At 41.8% G+C, this 22,444-nt stretch overlaps 8 non-coding genes across 8 annotated transcripts; all 8 read left to right on the forward strand.

Annotated features, from left to right (window-relative positions):
* Positions 1-133: 133 nt before the first annotated feature.
* Positions 134-206, forward strand: trnam-cau (transfer RNA methionine (anticodon CAU)). The gene has a single exon. It is a non-coding gene; the product is annotated as a tRNA-Met (tRNA).
* Positions 207-3,778: 3,572 nt separating this feature from the next.
* On the forward strand, positions 3,779-3,851 carry trnam-cau (transfer RNA methionine (anticodon CAU)). The gene has a single exon. It is a non-coding gene; the product is annotated as a tRNA-Met (tRNA).
* Positions 3,852-6,585: 2,734 nt separating this feature from the next.
* Positions 6,586-6,658, forward strand: trnam-cau (transfer RNA methionine (anticodon CAU)). Its single transcript has one exon. It is a non-coding gene; the product is annotated as a tRNA-Met (tRNA).
* Positions 6,659-9,291: 2,633 nt separating this feature from the next.
* trnam-cau (transfer RNA methionine (anticodon CAU)) lies at positions 9,292-9,364 on the forward strand. Its single transcript has one exon. It is a non-coding gene; the product is annotated as a tRNA-Met (tRNA).
* A 3,055-nt stretch (positions 9,365-12,419) lies between these two features.
* Positions 12,420-12,492, forward strand: trnam-cau (transfer RNA methionine (anticodon CAU)). Its single transcript has one exon. It is a non-coding gene; the product is annotated as a tRNA-Met (tRNA).
* A 1,533-nt stretch (positions 12,493-14,025) lies between these two features.
* trnam-cau (transfer RNA methionine (anticodon CAU)) lies at positions 14,026-14,098 on the forward strand. Its single transcript has one exon. It is a non-coding gene; the product is annotated as a tRNA-Met (tRNA).
* A 5,603-nt stretch (positions 14,099-19,701) lies between these two features.
* Positions 19,702-19,774, forward strand: trnam-cau (transfer RNA methionine (anticodon CAU)). The gene has a single exon. It is a non-coding gene; the product is annotated as a tRNA-Met (tRNA).
* Positions 19,775-20,773: 999 nt separating this feature from the next.
* Positions 20,774-20,846, forward strand: trnam-cau (transfer RNA methionine (anticodon CAU)). The gene has a single exon. It is a non-coding gene; the product is annotated as a tRNA-Met (tRNA).
* Positions 20,847-22,444: the final 1,598 nt, after the last annotated feature.

Consider the following 22,444-nt stretch of genomic DNA (forward strand, 5'->3'; position numbering starts at 1 on the left):
GACAGAATTGCTATTGGTAAGAATTCTTTAAACATTTGGTATTGTCTGTGTGTGACAGAATGAGATGAAAAGTGCAAACTGTTGATTTGTGCATTGACTTCTGATTTGTAACCTGGGTAATGGTATCTCATAGGCCTCGTTAGCGCAGTAGGCAGCGCGTCAGTCTCATAATCTGAAGGTCGTGAGTTCGATCCTCACATGGGGCACATGCTTTATGGGAGATAATACAAGAGCTGTGAAACACCTCTGTGACGTTTTCTACCCTATGGGTTCCAACACATCACTTCCCGTGCTGTATCAATTAGACCACAAGACATGGTAGCAGAATGAGACCACTCTGCCATTCAGCTCATTGAGTCCGCTTCGCCATTCCATCGATTATTTATCATCCCTCTCCATCCTATTTCAGAGTACCCCATATCTCAGAAAGGATGTGTTGTCATCAGAGAGAGTCCAGAGGAGGTTCATGAGGATGCTTCCAGGAATGAAAGTGTTAACATATCAGGAGCATTTGGCAGCTTTGAGCCTGTACTCACTGGAATTTAGAAGAATGCATAGGGATCTTATTGAAAGCCACTAAATGTTGAAAGGACTAGATAGAGTGGATGTGGAGAGGATGTCTCCTATGGTGGGGGTATCCAGAACTGGAGGGCGTAGCCTCAAAATTGAGGGGCGACCCTATAGAACAGAGGTAAGGAGGAATTTTTTTAGCCAGAGAGTAGTAAATGTGTGGAATGCTCTGACACAGACCGTGGTGGAGGCCAAGTCCGTGCGTGTACGTAAAGCAGAAGTTGATTGTTTTCCGATCGGCAGAGCATCAAAGGATATGGTGAGAAGGCAGGTGTATGGAGTTGAGTGGGATCCGGGATCAGCCATGATGGAACGGTGGAGCAAACTCGATGGGCTGAATGGCCTAGTTCTGCTCCTATGTCTTATGGTATTATGGTCTAATTCTCCAGTCTTGTCCTTGTTGGGAAAAAAATCAGTTGCTGCTGGAAATCTGAAATAAAAGGAGAAAATGCCAGAAGCAGTTAACAAATCAGGTAGTGTCTGAGGTAAGAAAAACAGGTCAGAAGCATTTCTTCAAAACCAGAAAAGAAAGAAAAGAAGTGAATTTACAGCTGCGGAGAAGGTGGGGGAGGGAAGGATAGGGCAAAGGGAAATACCGTCGATAGGGTGAGAACAAATATCAAGCAATTGATTACCTAATGTACAATCCTGTGCTTGGTGAAGGCATGATGATAGTTAATTTACATTTTGGATCCTCTTCCCTTTGCCCGGTGGGTCACTGATGCTCAAAGTAGGAAACACAAACCCTTCCACTGATGGGACAGATGGATAGCTTGTGAGATGGACCACTCATTACAACATGGCCCCTAAACACTCTGGATGATGGCCTTGAGGTTTTCAGTGCATTTTGAATACTTCTCTTTTTTGAGGGGACATGCTCCAGAGATTCGTAAGAGAAAGTGGGGAGGTTGTACTTCTTTAGCACACCCTTGAACCTTTTACTTTGTCTGCCTAATAATCCCATTCCCTGGTAGATGCATTGTTTCATGACTCTGGTGTCAGGCACTGGTGTGGGCCCAATGGAGCTGGCTGAGAGTCACTAGAACATCAGTGCTAGAGACAACCCGGAAAAGCATATGCACACAGATTATATAACATATACACGTAAATACAATGGGAAAACAGACCAATCAGTATCCTGAGGTCTGAAGTTTCTTCTTTTTCCTGTGGAGTTCATTGTCTTCTTAAGGACTGAGGATCACTTGCTACCACAAAGGTCTTTTGGGATTCTGAAGGCTAATAACAACACTGTAGTAGAAATGCTATGACTTGTGGTTTTTGCTGCTCCCTACATTTTCCTTCTGAGTTTTTCTGCCATGAAAATTATGCCTGCTGTGCTTCTGGGTAGAAGGAACCCACAGTGTGATTCAGGAGCAGTTTCTCAGCTCCTGGGAAGATGCAACCCAGGAGGACCTGGGGAATCACTATCCCTTAATGACTATCACCCAGTAGCACTCACATCTACGGTGATGAAATGCTTTGAAAGGTTGGTCATGACTAGACTGAACTCCTGCCTCAGCAAGGACCTGGACCCATTGTAATTTACCTATCGCCACAATAGGTCTATGGCAGATGCAATCTCAGTAGCTCTTCATACGACCTTAGATCACCTGGACGATGCAAATACCTACGTCAGGTTGTTGTTCGTTGACTGTAGCTCAGCATTTAACGCCATCATTCCCATTGTCCTGATTGATAAGCTACAGATCCTGGGCCTCTGTACCACCCTCTGTAATTGGATCCTTGACTTCCTAACCGAAAAGCCACAGTCTGTGAAGGTTGGTGATAACATATCCTCCTCGCTGATGATCAACACTGGAGCACCTCAGGGGTGTGTGTTTACCCCACTGCTCTACTCTCTCTATATCCATGACTGTATGGCTAGGCATAGCTCAAATACCATCTATAAATTTGCTGACGATACAACCATTGTTGGTAGAATCTCAGATGGTGACGAGAGGGTGTACAGGATCGAGATAATGCCAACTAGTGGAATGGTACCGCAGCAACAACCTGGCACTCAATGACAGTAAGATGAAAGAGCTGATTGTGGACTTCAGGAAGGGTAAGACGAAGGAACACATACCAATCCTCATAGAGGGATCAGAAGTGGAGAGAGTGAGCAGTTTCAAGTCCCCGGTTGTCAGGATCTCTGAAGATCTAACCTGGTCCCAACATATCAATGTAGCTGTAAGGAAGGCAAGACAGCGGCCATATTTCATTAGGAGTTTGAACAGATTAGATTTGTCACCTACAAACATTCAAAAACTTTTATAGATGTACCGTGGAGAGCATTCTGATAGGCTGCATCACTGTCTGGTATGGAGAAGGGGGCTACTGCACAGCACTGAAAGAAGCTACAGTAAGTTGTAAAATTAATCAGCTCTACCTGGGGTACTAGCCTCTGTAGTAGCCAAGACATCTTCAAGGAGTGGTGTCTCAGAAAGGTGATGTCCATTAATAAGGACCCCATAACCCAGGGCATGGCCTCTTCTCATTGTCAGGAAAGAGATACAGAAACCTGAAGGGACACACTCTGAAATTCAGGAACAATTCCTTTCCCTCTGTCATATGATTCCTAAATAGGCATTGAGCCCATGAACACTACCTCACTTTTTAAAATATATATTATTCCTGTTTTTGCACTATTTTTAATCTATTTAATATACATATATACTTATGGTAATTAATTTACTTATTTATTATTTTCTTTCTATATGATCATTCATGCATTGCATTGAACTGCTGCTGCTAAGTTAACCAATGTCACAACACATGCCGGTGATGTGCCTTGGAGAGCGTTCTGACAGGCTGCATCACCGTCTGGTATGGAGAAGGGGGCTACTGCACTGATTCTGATTCTGAGAAGGAAGACTATTTTGTAATTACTGCAGTCTGATGTTGGTTTGTTCGAAGGCAGTTAAAATTACAGAATCTCTGAGGTTCCTTGAAATAAGCAGCTCTTCCCAGATGTGGGGATTGAGCAGGTGAATGATTGACGGGCTGATGAAGGGTCTTCGCCAGAAATGTTGACTGTTCATTCCTCTCCATAGATGCTGCCTGGCCTGTTGAGTTCCTCCAGCATTTTGTGTGATACTCATGACTTCTAGCTGAAGCTTTGAGCTTGTAAGAACAATGAAAATAAATTAAGTAACTGATTTGTACATTGACTTCTGATTCATTATCTGAGTGATATCATCCCCACAGAGCCTCGTTAGCGCAGCAGGCAGCGCGTCAGTCTCATAATCTGAAGGTCGTGAGTTCAATCCTCACACGGGGCACTAGTTTTATGGGAGACAATACTACAGTTGTGAAAATCCCCTGTGACGATCTCCAATCCAAGCCTTGATGTTCGAGGGTTTCGGATACCATTTAAAGTCCATTTCAAAAATCAAAACCAAAACCTTGTGGAAATTTGAAATCTGAAATAAAAGCAGAAAATGCTGGAGTCACTCAGCAGATCAGGCAGGTCTTGTGCATAGGAAATTGGTTAAAACTTCAGGTTGGAGACCTTTCTTGAAGAACTAGAAGAGTGAGATAGGAAATTGATTTTAAGTTGCAGAGAAGGTGAATAGGACAAGGAGATATCTCTGACAAAGAGAGACAAAATAGTTTAATAACATGCACATTGATTGACTAACTGTTTCAGGACTCTGGGTTGAGGCATAGGAATGAGTTGTGGACCCAATGGAACTGGCTGAGAGTAACTTGAACCTCAGTACTGGAGACTTCCTGGAAAAGAAGATGATCTCATTTGCTTCTCCTCCAAGTGAACTTGAACGATTTTACAGACTGAGTTGGTATTGGCAAGAATTCTTTAAAGCATTGAATATTGTGTGTGTTGACTATTGACTGAGGAGAACCCAAGTGCAGGACACCAGCCCGTCGACTGAGTTGGGGATGCTGGCGTAGACGTGAACGTAGAACAGCAAACCAGAGGAATCTTGACAAGGAGATGGGATTTACAGGGACTATCTTGAAACTGGAGCTGAACTTAGAACTAACGGTTCAAATCAGACAAGGGAACAGAGAATAGACCAACAAACTGGCAACCTGTGATAGTGATGCCATTGTACTTATTTCACAGTCTCTGATGAAAACCAGGCGTACTGTAATTGTAGCAGCAATTGGAAATCTAATGACTGAAATTAGGGCATAATCAGGGAGTAAGGAGTGTTAAAGGGGAACAGCGAAACGGAACCATGACAGCGTGTGTGACAAGAATGAAATGAAAAGTGCAAACTAATGATTTGTACATTAACTCCTGATTTGTCACTTGGGTAAAGGTGTTTTGTAGGTCTTGTTAGTGCAGTAGGCAGCCTGTCAGTCTCATAATATGAAGGTTGTGAATTCAATCCTCACATGGGCACTAATTTTATTGGAATCAATACAAGAGCTGTGATAATCCTGTGTGATGTTCTCCAGCACATGATGTTCAAGGTCTCTATCTCATGTGTCTATTGCACAATCATTGAAAATTTCAGAAAATATACTACAGAACCTCGAGTGAGGTATGTTGGAAATACTCAGCTGATCTGGCTGTGTCCTGGTAAATGAAACAGGTCAAGTTTCAGTTCGAAGCCCTTTCTCGAGAACTTGAAACATCAGAAAAAAAGAGATTGAAATCGCAGAGAAATTGAGAGGCAGGATGGTGTAGCTAGGATAGAGAAATATCACTGTCAGGGTGAGATAAAATAGATTTATAACATGCACACGTCTTACTTTACACATGCACACTAATGCATCGGGAAGGCTGGCCAATCACTGCTTTATGTTTTAGACTATCAAACCATAAGACATAGGAACAAATTAGGCCATTCAGCCCATCAAGTCTGCTCCACCATTCTATCATGGCTGTTTTATTGTCCCAACAACAGCATTCAACTGTCTTCTCCCCCGTAATCTTTGACACCCTCACTAATCAAGAACCTATCAACCTCCGCTTTAAATATACTCATTGACTTGGCCTCCACAGCTGCCTGTGGCAATGAATTCCACAGATCCACCACTCTCTCGCGAAAGAAATTCTTTGCAGAATTCTAGGGTTTCTTCCTTTAGCCACCGGTGTCATTGAAAACTTCGCCCGTAGTATTTCAGGACTGGGAATGATTTGTTTGCAGGTACTTGGAAGATTTAGGGAAGTAGCATAACATGGAAAGCCATAGGAGCAGAATGAGGCCATTCAGTCCATTGAGGCTGTTCTCAGGTCAGGCAGCATCTGCGAAGATAATAACAGTTAAAGTCTCTGCAGATCTCTGTTGAGAACCAGAGAGAAAAGCATCTAATTTAAATTTGCAGAGATGGTGGAGGTGGGGAAGATAGGACAAAGGGAAATACCTCTGATAGGGTGAGAGCAGATAGTTTGATATCATGCACATTGATTGCCCTACATGTGCACACAAATATCTGACGAAGGCTGGCCACTGGTCTCATGTACAATTTAGTCCTTCTTCCCTTTGCCCGGTAGATCAGTGACCAGGTCAATGTAGGGAACACAGACCCTTCCACTGAGGGGACAGGCGGATAACTTGTGAGGCAGACCACTCATTACGGCCTCTAAACACTCTGGAGGATGGGCTTGAGGTTTTCAGTGCATTCTGAATACTCCTTCTCCTCTTTGAGAGGATATCAGCCAGAGGTTCACAGCAGAAAGTGAGGAGGTTGTACTTCGCCAAACCCTTGAACCTTTTGCTTTGACTGTCTGATGATCCCCTCCCCCAGTAAATCCGCTGCTTCAGGACAGTGATCTGAAGCTTAGGAATGACCGTTGCTTAAACCGGAACTGGCAGAGTGTAACTGGAACCTCAGTAATAGAGACATTCCAGGAAAGGACGTGATTTTATTCCACTTCTCTAGCCAGTGAATTTGGAAGATTTTGTAGTCTGTATTGGTATTGGTGAGAATTCTTCAAAACAGTCAAAATTGCGTGTGTGACAAGAATGAAATGGAAAGTGCAAACTATTGATTTGGTTCATTGACTTCTGATGTGTTACCATGGGTAATGGTATCCCATAGGCCTCGTTAGCGCAGTAGGCAGCGCGTCAGTCTCATAATCTGAAGGTCGTGAGTTCAATCCTCACACGGGGCACTAGTTTTATGGGAGAGAATACAAGAGCTGTGATAATCCTGTGTGATGCCCACCAGTGCTTGATGTTGAAGTGTTGTAACTTCTGCACAACTCGTGCCTATTGCACAATCACTGAAAATTTCAATAAAAATCCCGAAGAGCGTCAGCTGCTCAGGCAGCGTCCATGGTAAAGTTTCAGTTTAAAGCCCTTTCTCGAGAACTCGAAAAGTGAAAAATAGAAATTAAAGTCTCAGCGAAATTCAGAGGAATGGGTGGGGTGGATAGGAAGGGAGGGAATATCGCTGATAGGGTGAGGCAAATTAGGTTAATAACATTAGACCATGAAATATAGGAGCGTAATTAGGCCATTCAGCCCATTGAGTCTGCTCATGCACATTTCTTGCTTAACATGTGCACACTCATGCAATGGAAAGACTGGCCAATCATTACTTCATGCTTTAGCATTTCTTCCTTTTGCCACAGATATTACTGAATCATTTTCCAGTAGTGCTTCAGGATTGGGAATTATTTGTTTGCAGGTATTTCAAGCATTTGGGGAGGGTGTGCTGGTGTAAGACCATAAAACATAGAAGCACAATTAAGCCATTCTGTCCATTGAGTCTGCCCTGCAATACCATCACAGTTGATTTATTTTCTCTCTCAAACCCATTTCCCTGCGTTTTTCCCATAAGATTTGGCATCTTGGTAGAAACTGCTCACTAGTGAGCTAGTGAGAAGGCTGAAAATCAGAAGTGCCAGTAACTGATTTGTACATTTACATCCCGATCATTATAAGGTAGGAAATGTTGCACAGAGCCTCGTTAGCACAGTAGGCAGCTTGTCAGTCTCATAATCTGCAGGTTGCGAGTTTGAGCCTCACACGGGACACACGTTTTATGGGCGACCAAACATAAGCTGTGAAATACTTTGTGACAATTTGCACCCTACGTGTTCCAAGGGTATCATCTCCCGCTCTGTGTTAACTGTACCACGGTGAAAAAATCTTCTGCAAGTGCTGGAAATCTGAAATAGAAAGAGAAAATGCTGCAGATGTTCAGCAGGTCAGGCAGTGCCCACGGAGATAAAGTTTCATATTGGAGATTGCTCTTGAGAACCGGAGAGAAAAGGATCTAATTTAAATTTACAGAGAAGTCAAAGGGACATATCCCTGACAGGGCGAAAGAACGGTATAGACACTGCACTGCACCAGGCAGTGAGACTTCACAACAGGTTGTCAAAACTGTCCAACACATCACTGGCACCAGCCTACCCACCATCGAGGACATATACACAGAAAGAAACCAGCAACATCATGATGGATGGGTCCCACCCATCTTGCTCATGCATTGTTTGCACCTCCCATCGGGGAGGAGGCTACGTAGCATTCACGCAGGGACCACCAGACTCAAAAACAGTTACTTCCCCCAAGCAGTGAGGCTGATCAACACCTCCACCCACTAACCCACCCCTCCACCACTACTTCATTATTTCCTGCCAGAGTTACCTTAAGCGCATCAACTCCTGTAACTAACGTCCCTTTATGCTCATACAGTCAGTCTATGTACATAAGCTATCTTATGTGCTTATATTTATTGTGTTCTTTATCTTATTGTGTTTGTCTTTGTTGCATCAAATCCAGAGTAACAATGATTATGTTCTCTTTTACATTCATGTACTGGAAACGACATAAAACAATCTTAAATCGTGAAATAGGTTAATGTCATGCAGATGATTGCCATACTATTTCCATACCTTTCCAGTTTCCATACCATTTTTCTACACTATCCGAGATAGTTCCCTTCCTCCTATCAGTCCATTCCCCATCTTCTCTGCAAACTTAAAGTAGATCTTTTTTCTCTTGTTCTCAAGAGAAATCTCCATATTGAAATTCTAATGGCATACGCAAATGCTTGATCAGAATCAGAATCAGGTTTATTATCACCGGCATGTGATGTGAAATTTGTTGACTTAGCAGCAGCAGTTTAATGCAATATATAATTATAACATAGAAGACAAAAATATATTAATAAATAACACAGTAATTATGTTGAATAGATTAAAATTGTGCAAAAAACAGAAATAATATATATTTAAAAAGTGTGGTAGTGTTCAAATGGTTCAGTGTCCATTTAGGAATCGGATGGCAGAGGAGGAGAAGCTGTTCCTGAATCGCTGAGTGTTTGTCTTCAGGCTTTAAGAGTGGCCAGTGGTTTCTTTACATTTTAGATTCTAAACTTTAAACCTTAGACCTTCTTCCCTTTGTCTGGTAGCATTGTTTGCATCATTAGCACCCACACTGAACTGTTCCCACAACCTATGGACTCACTTTCAAGGACTCTTCATCGCATCTTCTCAATATTGATTGTTTATTTCTTTCTTATTTTGTTTTTTATGTTTTTGTATTTGCAGAGTTTGTTGTGATTTGCACATTGGCTGTTTGTCTTGTTTTGTACGGTCTTTCATTGATTCTGTTGTGTTTCTTTGTATTTACTGTGAATGCCCACAAGTAATTGAATCTCATATTTGTATATGGTGACATATATGTAGTTTGGTAATAAATTTACTTTGAAGAGTTGAACTTTGAATGAAAATTATAGACTATTCATCTGTACAATGACATCTGATTTGTTTACGAGCTGACAACAGTTCCCAGGGCCTCGTTAGCGCAGTAGGCAGCGCGTCAGTCTCATAATCTGAAGGTCGTGAGTTCAATCCTCACACGGGGCACTAGTTTTATGGATGAACAAACAAAATGAGTGAGACAATTTTCACGCTATTGTGTTGAGGATATCATCTCCTGCTCTGCTTTTATTGCACTATCATGTTAAAGATATCTGCAGATGTTGGAAACAAAATAGAAAATGCCAGAGAAAACACTCGACAGATCAGGCTGCATCTGTGGAGAAAGAGGTGGTTAAAAGTTCAGGCAACCACAAACCTTTCTTGAGAGAGGGCAAACAAGCTTCAAGTTGCTCCTTCTTTGCTTTGAGAGGACATGAGCCATCGGTGGAAATAAAGAGTCACCCTTTCGGATCAGGATTCATTGCTGTTGGACATGTTGATTTTCTGCAGCAGATTGGTCGTTGCTCCAGATCCTGGCATCCGTCGTTTCCTGGGTCTCTAATAAAGAGGCTTGAGAAAGGCAATGAAGTTGTGGGGGTTGCATCTCTTCAAGGAGGCTTTTAGCACACCCTTGAATCTTTGCCTTTGTCTGCCGGTAATCCTTTCTCTTGGTAAACTGATGTTTTGTGGTCTGGTGTCAAACATGCAAACAACATGGCCTGTCTGATGCCATTAAACGATCTTGAATCTTGAAATAGTTTAATGTCATGAGCATTGATTGACTAACGTGCATACTAATGCTTGACGAAGAGTGAACAATGCCTTCTTTACAACTTAGATCTTCTTCCCTTTGCCCAGAAGATCACTGATGGTCAATGTAGGAAACACAGACCTTTCCACTGATGGGACAAGTGGATCACTTGTGAGGTGGACCACTCATTACAGGACTTACACACGGTCTCTAAACCCTCTGGATGAAGGTCTTCAGGTTTGCAGTGCATCCTGAATTCTCATTCTCCACTTTGAAACGGCATGGTCCAGAAATTCCCAGCAGTCTGTCGAGAGGATGTATTTCTCAAGAAGGCTTTTACACACCATTGAATCATTTCCTGTGTCTCTCAGATGATCTCCTCCCATAGTAGAGCCTCTATTTCAGGTCTTTGGTGTCAGGTATAGGAATGAGCTGTGATCCCAGTGGAACCTCAGTACTAGGGACATCCTGGAAAAGAATGTGATTGTATTTGGAGCTTGTCCCCAGTAAATATGGAAGACTTTGTGAACAGGATTGGTATTGGTAAGAATTCTCTCGAGTGTTCAGTATTGTGTGTTCGAGAGTGACAAGATTGGAAAGAAAAGTGGAAGAGGTTGATTTAAACATCTGGCACTTCTGATATCTGATCTATCGGTTGATATCTGTTGATATCTGATTTGTTACCTGAGTAAAATATGGTATCTCACAGGCCTAGTTAGCACAGTGGGCAATACATCAGTCTCATAACCTGAAGTCCTTGAGTTTGATAGATAGATAGATAGATAGATAGATAGATACTTTATTCATCCCCATGGGGAAATTCAACATTTTTTTCCAATGTCCCATACACTTGTTGTAGCAAAAACTCATTACATACAATACTTAACTCAGTAATAATATGATATGCATCTAAATCACTAACTCAAAAAGCATTAATAATAGCTTTAAAAAAAGTTCTTAAGTCCTGGCAGTTGAATTGTAAAGCCTAATGGCATTGGGGAGTATTGACCTCTTCATCCTGTCTGAGGAGCATTGCATCGACAGTAACCTGTCGCTGAAACTGCTTCTCTGTCTCTGGATGGTGCTATGTAGAGGATGTTCAGGGTTTTCCATAATTGACCGTAGCCTACTCAGCGCCCTTCGCTCAGCTACCGATGTTAAACTCTCCAGTACTTTGCCCACGACAGAGCCCGCCTTCCTTACCAGCTTATTAAGACGTGAGGCGTCCTTCTTCTTAATGCTTCCTCCCCAACACGCCACCACAAAGAAGAGGGCGCTCTCAACAACTGACCTATAGAACATCTTCAGCATCTCACTGCAGACATTGAATGACGCCAACCTTCTAAGGAAGTACAGTCGACTCTGTGCCTTCCTGCACAAGGCATCTGTGTTGGCAGTCCAGTCTAGCTTCTCGTCTAACTGTACTCCCAGATACTTGTAGGTCTTAACCTGCTCCACACATTCTCCATTAATGATCACTGGCTCCATATGAGGCCTAGATCTCCTAAAGTCCACCACCATCTCCTTGGCACTAGTTTTATTGGAGACAATACAATGTCTGTGGAATTCCTCTGTGACTATCCCGGCCTTTGTTGAATGGTTTCACCTCATGTTCCATTGTGCATTGATTGACAAATCCTATAAGACACTGCAGATGATGGAGATCTGAAATAAAAAGAGAAAGTGCTGGACACACTCAGCAGGTCAGATAGTGCCCACCGAAATCAGAAATGGTTAATCTTCCAGGTTGGAAAACTTTCTTGAGAACTGGACAACAGAGGAAACAAATTAGCTGAAAGTTGTTAAGAATGGAGTGAAGAGATGTACAGGAGAAAGGAAATATCTCAGATAGGATGAGACAAAATTGCTTACTATCATGCAGATTGATTGGTTAATATTTGGACAGCATGGTAATGGGAAGGTTGGCCAATCATTACTACAATGTTTGGAGGTTTATCCTTTTGTCTTGTTGATCGGTGAATTCCTCTCAGGCAACAACACAAAATTGTGGAGAAACTCAGCAGGTCAGGCAGCAACTGAGGATAGGAATAAAGAGTCAACATTTCGGGCTGAGATCAGTATTGATGCATGATCTTAACTTGAAATATCCACTGTTTATTCCTCTCCATTGATGCTGAGTTTGTCCAGCATCCTGTGTGCTTTACTCTGGATTTCCAGCATCTGCAGAACCTCTTGTGTTTATAATTCCTTTCGGGAGTCCATTGGGCTGGAAGATCATTTATTACCCCAGCAGTTTTGTGGGTTCTAAGGTGGCTGAGAAGGCCAATCTGGGAAAGAGAAACTCTGCCACCAGTGGATGGTTTATGAGTTGTTGCACTCCTTCTCTGGTTACAAAGAAATCTTCAAGTGTTTAGTTTTAAATGCAAGCACGAAAAGAAATCAAAATAACAAAGTATTGATCTGTACAATTAGATCCGATTCAATATCTGGGCAACTGTATTGTGAGGAGCCTCGTTAGTGCAGTAGGCAGCGCGTCAGTCTCATAATCTGAAGGTCGTGAGTTCAATCCTCACACGGGGCACTAGTTTTCTGGGTGACCAGACCTGAGCTGTGAAATTCTCTGCCACAATTTCCATGCTATGTCATTGAGGGTCATTTCCTGCTCTCTGTGAATTACACTATGATCATAAAAGAAATCTACAGGTATATCTATGATGTTGGAAAGCTGAGAACAAAAGAGCAAACCCTGGAAAACACTCAGCAGATCAGGCAGCCTCCCTGGAGAGAGAAACAGTTAAAGGTTCAGGCCACAAACCTTTCTTGAGAGAGGGCAGATGAGAAAGGAGATTAGTTTAATGTCATAATCAGGTTTAGTATCACCAGCATATGTCATGAAATTTGTTGTCTTTGCAGCAGCAGTAAAATACAATATATAATCATAGAGAAAAAACTGTGAAGTACACTAAGTGTATATATTATATACTTAAATTAAAAAAATTATTGAGGTAATGTTGATGGGTTTTCACTCCCAGAACAGGGGAGGCTAAAGCCAGATGACAGAGAGTTTGCCTGAAAGGGAAAAGAAAAATTAGATGGGCTGAAAGGCCTGTTTCTGTGCTGTTCTTCTCTAAGACTCCATTGAAAGGGAAGCCAGAGAAAAACCTTTCACACAGAGGGCAATGAGTAGATGAAACAAACTCTCAGGGCAGGTGGTATTGGTAAGTACGATTAGAATATTTAAAAGAAATTCAATGTCTTAAAGAAAAATAAATTTCAAGGTAAAACTATGTCCAGAGAATTTTATGTTCAAAGTTCTCTATATACTAACGTGAGATTCATTTTCTTGCAGGCATTCACAGTAGAACAAAGGAATACAATAGAATCATTGCAAAACTCCACACAAAACAACCAAGGTTCAAAGGACAAGCAAATGGTTAGGATACACGCAAAATGCTGGTGGAACTCAACAGGTCCGGCAGCATCTGTGGAAAGCCGTAGAGAGTTGACATTTCAGGCTGAGACCCTCTATCAGGACTGGAAAAGAAGGAGCGGTGGGGGGCGGGGGGGGAGAAGCCAGAAAGAGGAGGATAGGATACCGTATATGGGCAAAAGAAATGGAAATGGGACTAACTCCAGTAGACAACTTAGTCAGCAGGGAAGAATTGGGTCGAAGGGCCTTCTTCTGTGCTGTGTTTGCTGTCAGAACAGGTATTGGTGAGAATTCTTTAAAGTGCTCAGTATTGTATGCATCATTACTATCCCAAGTCTGAACTGTTCCCACAACCTACGGACTCACTTTGAAGGACTCCTCATCGCATCTTCTCAATATTGATTGTTTATTTCTTTCTTATTTTGTTTTTGTATTTGCAGAGTTTGCTGTGATTTGCACATTGGCTGTTTGTCTGGTTTTGTACGGTCTTTCACTGATTCTGTTGTGTTTCTTTATATTTACTGTGAATGCCCACAAGTAATTGAATCTCATATTTGTATATGGCGATATATATTTAGTTTGGTAATAAATTTACTTTGAAGATTTGAACTTGAATGAAAATTATAGACTTTTGAATTGTACAATGACGTCTGATTTGTTTACTGGCTGACAGCAGTTCCCAGGGCCTCGTTAGCGCAGTAGGCAGCGCGTCAGTCTCATAATCTGAAGGTCGTGAGTTCAATCCTCACACGAGGCACTAGTTTTATGGATGAACAAACAATGAGTGAGACAATTTTCACGCTATTGTGTTGAGGATATCATCTCCTGCTCTGCTTCGATTGCACCATCATGTTAAAGATATCCGCAGATGTTGGAAATCTGAAACAAAATAAAAAATGCCAGAGAATACGCTCAACAAATCAGGCTGCACCTGTGGAGAGAAAGGTAGTTAAAAGTTCAGGCAGCCACAAACCTTTCTTGAGAGAGAGCAAACAAGCTTCAAGTTTCTCCTTCTCCACTATCAGAGGACAGGAGCCATCTTTGGAAATAAAGAGTCACCCTTTCGGATCAGGGCTCTCTGCTGTCGGACTTGATGATTTTTTGAAGCAGGTTAGTTTGTTGCTCCAGATCCCGGCATCTGTCGTTTCCTGAGTCTCCAATAAAGAGGCATGAGAAAGGTATTGAAGTTGTGGGAAGGTTGCATCTCTTCAAGGAGGCATTTAGCACACCCTTGAATCTTTGCCTTTGTCTGCCAGTAATCCTTTCTCTTGGTAAACTACTGTTTCAGGGGTCTGGTGTCAAACATGCAAACAACATGGCCTGTCAAATGGCATCAAACGACCTTGAATCTTGAAATAGTTTAATGTCATGCACATTGATTGACTATCATGCACACAAATGTCTGATGAAGAGTGAACAATAGCTTCTTTACAACTTAGATCTTCTTCCTTTTGCCTGGTAGATCACTGATGGTCAATGTAGGAAACACAGACCCTTCCACTGATGGGACAAGTGGATAACTTGTGAGGTGGACCACTCATTACAGGACTTACACGCGGTCTCTAAACCCTCTGGATGAAGGTCTTCAGGTTTGCAGTGCATCTTGAATTCTCATTCTCCACTTTGAAAGGGCATGGTCCAGAAATTCCCAGCAGTCTGTTGAGAGGATGTATTTCTCAAGGAGGCTTTTACACACCATTGAATCATTTCCTGTGTCTCTCAGATGATCTCCTCCCATAGAAGACCCTCTATTTTAGGTCTTTGGTGTCAGGCATAGGAATGAGCTGTGATCCCAGTGGAACCTCAGTACTAGGGACATCCTGGAAAAGAATGTGATCTCATTTGGAGCTCGTCCCTGGTGAATGTGGAAGACTTTCTGAACAGAATTGGTATTGGTAAGAATTCTCTAAAGGGTTCAGTGTTGTGTGTGTGTGAGTGAGTGACAAGAATGAAATGAAAAGAGCAAGATGTTGATTTAAACATGGACATCTGATTTGTTACCTGGGTAAAATATGGTATCTTACAGGCCTAGTTAGCGCAGTGGGCAATACATCAGTCTCATAATCTGAAGTTCTGGAGTTTGAACCTCACATGGGGCACTCGTTTAATGGGAGACAATACAATGGCTGTGGAATTCCTCTGTGACTATCCCCAGCCCTTTGTTGAATGGATTCACCTCATGTTCCATTGTGCATTGATTGACAAATCTTATAAGACACTGCAGATGATGGAGGTCTGAAATAAAAAGAGAAATAAAAACAGGCTCCAGAACATCTTCCTCCATCAGACTGATTAATCAGTTCGTCAGACTGATAAATTCACACTGATACAATTGTATTTCTATGTTATATTGACTGTCCTGTTGTACATACTATTTATTATAAATCACTACAAATTGCACATTGCATATTTAGATGGAGACATAACGTAATGATTTTTATTCCTCATGTATATGAAGGATGTAAGAAATAAAGTCAATTCAGTTCAAGTACTGGAGACACTCAGCAGGTCAGATAGTGTCCAATGAAAAGAGAAATTGTTAATCTTCCAGGTTGGAAAGCATTTGATTGGAGTAAGGGGAAATATGAGGCTATCAGGCAGGAACTTGGAAACATAAATTGGAAGCATTTGTTCTCAGGGAAATGTATGGAAGAAATGTTGCAAATGCTCAGGTGATATTTGTGTGGAGTTCTGCATAGGTATGTTTCAATGAGACAGGGAAAGGATGGGACCAGACAGGAACCTGGTATACAAAGACTGTTGTAAATCTAGTCAAGAAGAAAAGAAGGGCTTACAAAAAAGTTCAAAAAGCTATGTAATGATAGAGTGCTAGAAGATTATAAGGCTAGCAGGAAGGAGCTCAAGAAATAAATTAAGAGAGCCAGAAGGGGCCATGAGTAAGCCTTGGCGGACAGGATTAAGGAAAACCTCAAAGTATTCTACAAGTATGTGAAGAGCAAGAGGATAAGACGTGAGAGAATAGGACCAAATAAGTGTGACATTGGAAAAGTGTGTATGGAACCGGAGGAGATAGCAGAGGTATTTAATGATTGCTTTGCTTCACTATTCACTACGGAAAAGGATCTTGGCAATTGTTGGGATGAAAAGCTTGAGCATGTAGTTATTAAGAAAGAGGATGCGCAGGAGGTTTTGGAAAGCATCAAGTTTGATAAGTCACCGGGAAAGGACGAGATGTACCCCAGGCTACTCTGGGAGGCGAGGGAGGAGATTGCTGAGCCTCTGATGATGATCTTTGCGTTACAAATGGGGATGGGAGAGGTTCCGGTAGATTGGAGGGTTGCGGATGTTGTTCCATTATTCAATAAAGGGAGTAGAGACAGCCCAGAAAATTATAGACCAATGAGTCTTACTTCAGTGGTTGATAAGTTGATAGAGAAGATCCCGAGAGGCAAGATTTATGAACATTTGGAGAGCTATAATATGATTAGGAATAGTCAGGAAGCCTTTGTGAAAGACAGTTCATGCCTTACGAGTCTCATTTTTTTTAACTGCATTGCATTTGTGGTTTCTAAATGACAATAAACTGAATCTGAATCTGAATATGAATATAGGACCCTGGTCAGACCCCACTTGGAGTACTGTGCTCAGTTTTGGTTGCCTCACTACAGGAAGGATGTGGAAATGATAGAAAGGGCGCAGAGGAGATTTACAAGGATGTTGCCTGGATTGAGGAGCATGCCTTATGAGAATAGGTTGAGTGAACTTGGCCTTTTATCTTTGGAGCGACAGAGGATGAGAGGTGACTTAATAGAGGTGTATAAGATGATGGGAGGCATTGATCATGTGGATAATCAGAGGCTTTTTCCCAGGGCGGAAATGGCTAGCATGAGAAGGCACAGTTTTAAGGTGCTTGGAAGAGGAGATGTCAGGGTTAAGTTTTTTACACAGAGAGTGGTGAGTGCGTGGAATGGGCTGCCAGCGACAGTGGTGGAGGTGGATATGATAGGGTCTTTTAAAAAAACCCTGGCCAGGTACTTGGAGCTCAGAAAAACAGAGGGCTATGGGGAACCCAAGGTAATATTTCAGGTAAGGACGTGTTCGGCACAGCTTTATGGGCTGAAGAGCCTGTGTTGTGCTGCAGGTTTTCTATGTTTCTATGTTTTCCTTGAGACCTGGACAGCAGATAAAAAAATTAGCTTAAAGTTGTTAAGAATGGAGTGAAAGGATGTACAGGAGAAAGGAAATATCTCAGAGAGGATGAGACAAATTTCCTTAATATCATGCAGATTGATTGGTGAATATTGGAACAACATAGCAATGGGAAGGTTGGCCAATCATTACAACAGTGTTTGGAGGATTATACTTTTGACTTGTTGATCAGTGAATTCCCCTCAGGCAATGACACAAAATTCTGGAGAAACTCAGCAGGTCAGGCAGCAACTGAGGATAGGAATAAAGAGTCAACATTTCGGGTTGAGATCAGCACTGATGAGGGGTTTTGACCCGATATGTCGACTGTTTATTCCTCTCCATTGATGCTGAGTTTGTCCAGCACCCTGTGTGTTTTACTCTGGATTTCCAGCATCTGCTGAACCTCTTGTGTTTATAATTCCTCCCGGGAGTCCTTTGGGCTGGAAGATCACTTATTACCCCAGAAGTTTTGTGGGTTTTAATGTGGCTGAGAAGGCCAATCTGGGAAACAGAAACTCTGCCAACAGTGGATGGGTTATGAGATTTTGCACTCCTTCCCTGGTTACAAAGAAATCTTCAAATGTTCAGTTTTAAATGCAAGCACAAAAAGAAATCAAAAGAACAAAGTATTGATCCATACAATTGGATCCAATTCAATATCTGGGCAACTGTATTCTGAGGAGCCTCGTTAGCGCAGCAGTCTCATAATCTGAAGGTCGTGAGTTCAATCCTCACACGGGGCACTAGTTTTGTGGGTGACCAGACCTGAACTGTGAAATTCTCTGCCACAATTTCCATGCTATGTCATTGAGGGTCATTTCCTGCTCTCTGTGAATTACACTATGATCATAAAAGAAATCTACAGGCATATCTATGATGTTGGAAAGCTGAGAACAAAAGAGCAAACCCTGGAAAACACTCAGCAGATCAGGCAGCCTCCCTGGAAAGAGAAACAGTTAAAGGTTCAGGCCACAAACCTTTCTTGAGAGAGGGCAGATGTGAAAGGTGATTAGTTTAATGTCATAATCAGGTTTAGTATCACTGGCAAATGTCATGAAATCTGTTGTCTTTGCAGAAGTAGTAAAATACAATACATAATAAAAGAGGAAAAACTGTGAATTACACTAAGTTTATATATTAATTACTTAAATTTTAAAAAGTAGTGAGGTAATGTTGATGGGTTGTCACCCCAGGACAGGGCAGGCTAAACCCAGATGACATAGAGTTTGCCTGAAAGGGAGAAGAATTAATAGGTGGGCTGTTTTTGTGCTGTTCTGCTCTATACTCCATTGAAAGGGATGCCAGAGGAAAACTTGTAGATGAAACAAACTCTCAGGGCAGGTGGTAGAGGTAAGTATGATTAGAATGCTTAAAAGAAATTCAAAGTTTTAAAGAAAAATAAACTTCAAAGTAAAACTATGACCAAAGAACCTATATGTTCAACGTTCTCCGTATACTAACTTGAGATTCATTTTCTTGCAGGCATTCACAGTAGAACAAAGAAATACAATAGAATCATTGCAAAACTCCACACAAAACAACCAAGGTTCAAAGGACAAGCAAATGGTTAGGATACACGCAAAATGCTGGTGGAACTCAACAGGTCCGGCAGCATCTGTGGAAAACCGTAGAGAGTTGATATTTCAGGCTGAGACTCTCTATCAGGACTGGAAAGGAAGTAGTGGGGAGAAGCCAGAAAGAGGAGGATAGCAAAGGATTAGATATACTGTATATGGGCAAAACAAATGGAAATGGGACTGGCTCAAGTAGGCAATTTAGTCAGCAGGGAAGAATTGGGTCGAAGGGCCTTCTCCTGTTCTGTGTTTGCTGTCAGAATAGGTATTGGTGAGAATTCTTTAAAGTGCTCAGTATGGACTCACTTTCAAGGAGTATTCATCGCATCTTCTCAATATTGATTGTTTATTTCTTTATTATTTTGTTTTTTTTTGTTTTTGTATTTGCAGAGTTTGTTGTGATTTGCACATTGGCTGTTTGTCTGGTTTTGTACGGTCTTTCATTGATTCTGTTGTGTTTCTTTGTATTTACTGTGAATGCCCACAAGTAATTGAATCTCATATTTGTATATGGTGATATATATGTAGTTTGGTAATAAATTTACTTAGAAGATTTTAACTTTGAATGAAAATTATAGACTATTGATTTGTACAATGATGTCTGATTTGTTTACTGGCTACAGTAGTTCCCAGGGCCTCGTTAGCGCAGTAGGCAGCGCGTCAGTCTCATAATCTGAAGGTCGTGAGTTCAATCCTCACACGGGGCACCAGTTTTATGGATGAACAAACAATGAGTGAGACAATTTTCACGCTATCGTGTTGAGGATATCATCTCCTGCTCTGCTTCGATTGCACCATCATGTTAAAGATATCCGCAGATGTTCGAAATCTGAAAACAAAATAGAAAATGCCAGAGAATACGCTCAACAAATCAGGCTGCACCTGTGGAGAGAAAGGTAGTTAAAATTTCAGGCAGCCACAAACCTTTCTTGAGAGAGAGCAAACAAGCTTCAAGTTTCTCCTTCTCCACTATCAGAGGACAGGAGCCATCTTTGGAAATAAAGAGTCACCCTTTCGGAACAGGGCTCTCTGGTGTCGGACTTGATGATTTTTTGCAACAGGTTGGTCGTTGCTCCAGATCCCCGCATCTGTCGTTTCCTGAGTCTCCAATAAAGAAGCTTGAGAAATGCAATGAAGTCGTGAGGAGGTGGCATCTCTTCAAGAAGGGATTTAGCACACCCTTGAACATTCGCTTTTGTCTGCCTGGCAATCCTTTCTCTTGGTAAACTGCTGTTTCAGGGGTCTGGTGTCAAACATGCAAACAACATGGCCTGTCAAATGGCTTTTCAACGATCTTGAATCTTGAAAAAATTTAATGTCATGCACATTGATTGACTATCGTGCACACAAATGTCTGATGAAGAGTGAACAAAGTCTTCTTTACAACTTAGATCTTCTTCCCTTTGCCCAGTAGATCACTGATGGTCAATGTAGGAAACACAGACACTTCCACTGATGGGACAAGTGGATAACTTGTGAGGTGGACCACTCATTACAGGACTTACACACGGCCTCTAAACCCTCTGGATGAAGGTCTTCAGGTTTGCAGTGCATCCTGAATTCTCATTCTCTTCTTCGATGGACTTGGTCCAGAGATTCTTCAAGTATTCAGTTTTAAATGCAAGCATGAAAAGAAATCAAAAGAACAAAGTATTGATCTGTACAATTAGATCCGATTAAATATCTGGGCAACTGTATTGTGAGGAGCCTCGTTAGCGCAGTAGGCAGCGCGTCAGTCTCATAATCTGAAGGTCGTGAGTTCAATCCTCACACGGGGCACTAGTTTTGTGGGCCACTAGACCTGAGCTGTGAAATTCTCTGCCACAATTTCCATGCCATGTCATTGAGGGTCATTTCCTGCTCTCTGTCAATTGCACTATGACCATAAAAGAAATCTACAGGTATATCTATGATGTTGGAAAGCTGAGAACAAAAGAGAAAACCCTGGAAAACACTCAGCAGATCAGGCTTTAGCAAAGGCTTCTTTACAATCTGATGAAGGTCTTCAGGTTTGCAGTGCATCCTGAATTCTCATTCTCCGCTTTGAAACGGCATGGTCCAGAAATTCCCAGCAGTCTGTTGAGAGGATGTATTTCTCCAGGAGGCTTTTACACACCATTGAATCATTTCCTGTGTCTCTCAGATGATCTCCTCCCATAGTAGACCCTCTATTTCAGGTCTTTGGTGTCAGGCATAGGAATGAGCTGTGAGCCCAGAGGAACCTCAGTACTAGGGACATCCTGGAAAAGAATGTGATCTCATTTGGAGCTCGTCCCCAGTGAATATGGACAACTTTATGAACAGAATTGATATTGGTAAGAATTCTCTAAAGGGTTCAGGTGTGTGTGTGTGTGTGTGTGTGTGTGTGTGTGTGTGTGTGTGTGTGTGTGTGTGTGTGTGTGTGTGTGTGTGTGTGTGTGTGTGTGTGTGTGTGTGTGTGTGTGTGTGTGTGTGTGTGTGTGTGTGTGTGTGTGTGTGTGTGTGAGAGAGAGAGAGAGACAAGATTGGAATAAAACGTGCAAGATATTAATTCAAACACGGACATCTGATTTGTTACCTGGGTAAAATATGGTATCTCACAGTACTAGTTCTCGCGAGTGGGCAATACATCAGTCTCTTAATCTGAAGTTCTTGAGTTTGAACCACACATGGGGCACTAGTTTTATTGGAAACAATACAACGGCTGTGAAATTCCTCTGTGACTCTCTGCAGCTTTTTGTTGAATGGTTTCATCTCATGTTCCATTGGGCATTGATTGACAAATCTTATAAGACACTGCAGATGATGGAGATCTGAAATAAAAAGAGAAAGTGCTGGAGACTCTCAGCAGGTCAGATAGTGCCCACCGAAATCAGAAATGGTTAATCTTCCAGGTTGGAAAACTTTCTTGCAAACTGGACAACTGAGGAAACAAATTACCTGAAAGTTAAGAATAGAGTGAATAGATGTACAGGAGAAAGGAAATATCTTAGATTGGATGAGACAAAATTGCTTAATATCATACAGATTGTTTGGTTAATATTGGGACACCATGGCAATGGGAAGGTTGGCCAATCATTACTACAATGTTTGGAGGTTTATCCTTTTGTCTTGTTGATCAGTGAATTCCTCTCAGGCAACAACACAAAATTGTGGAGAAACTCAGCAGGTCAGGCAGCAACTGAGGATAGGAATAAAGAGTCAACATTTCGGGTTGAGATCAGCACTGATGCAGAGTCTTAACCTGATATGTCGACTGTTTATTCCTCTCCATTCATGCTGAATTTGTCCAGCATCCTGTGTGTTTTACTCTGGATTTCCAGCATCTGCTGAACCTCCTGTGTTTATAATTCCTCTCGGGAGTCCTTTGAGATGGAAGATAATTTATTACCCCAGCA

The sequence above is a fragment of the Hemitrygon akajei genome, chromosome 11 (genome assembly GCF_048418815.1).
Source record: "Hemitrygon akajei chromosome 11, sHemAka1.3, whole genome shotgun sequence".
Lineage (NCBI taxonomy): Eukaryota > Metazoa > Chordata > Chondrichthyes > Myliobatiformes > Dasyatidae > Hemitrygon > Hemitrygon akajei.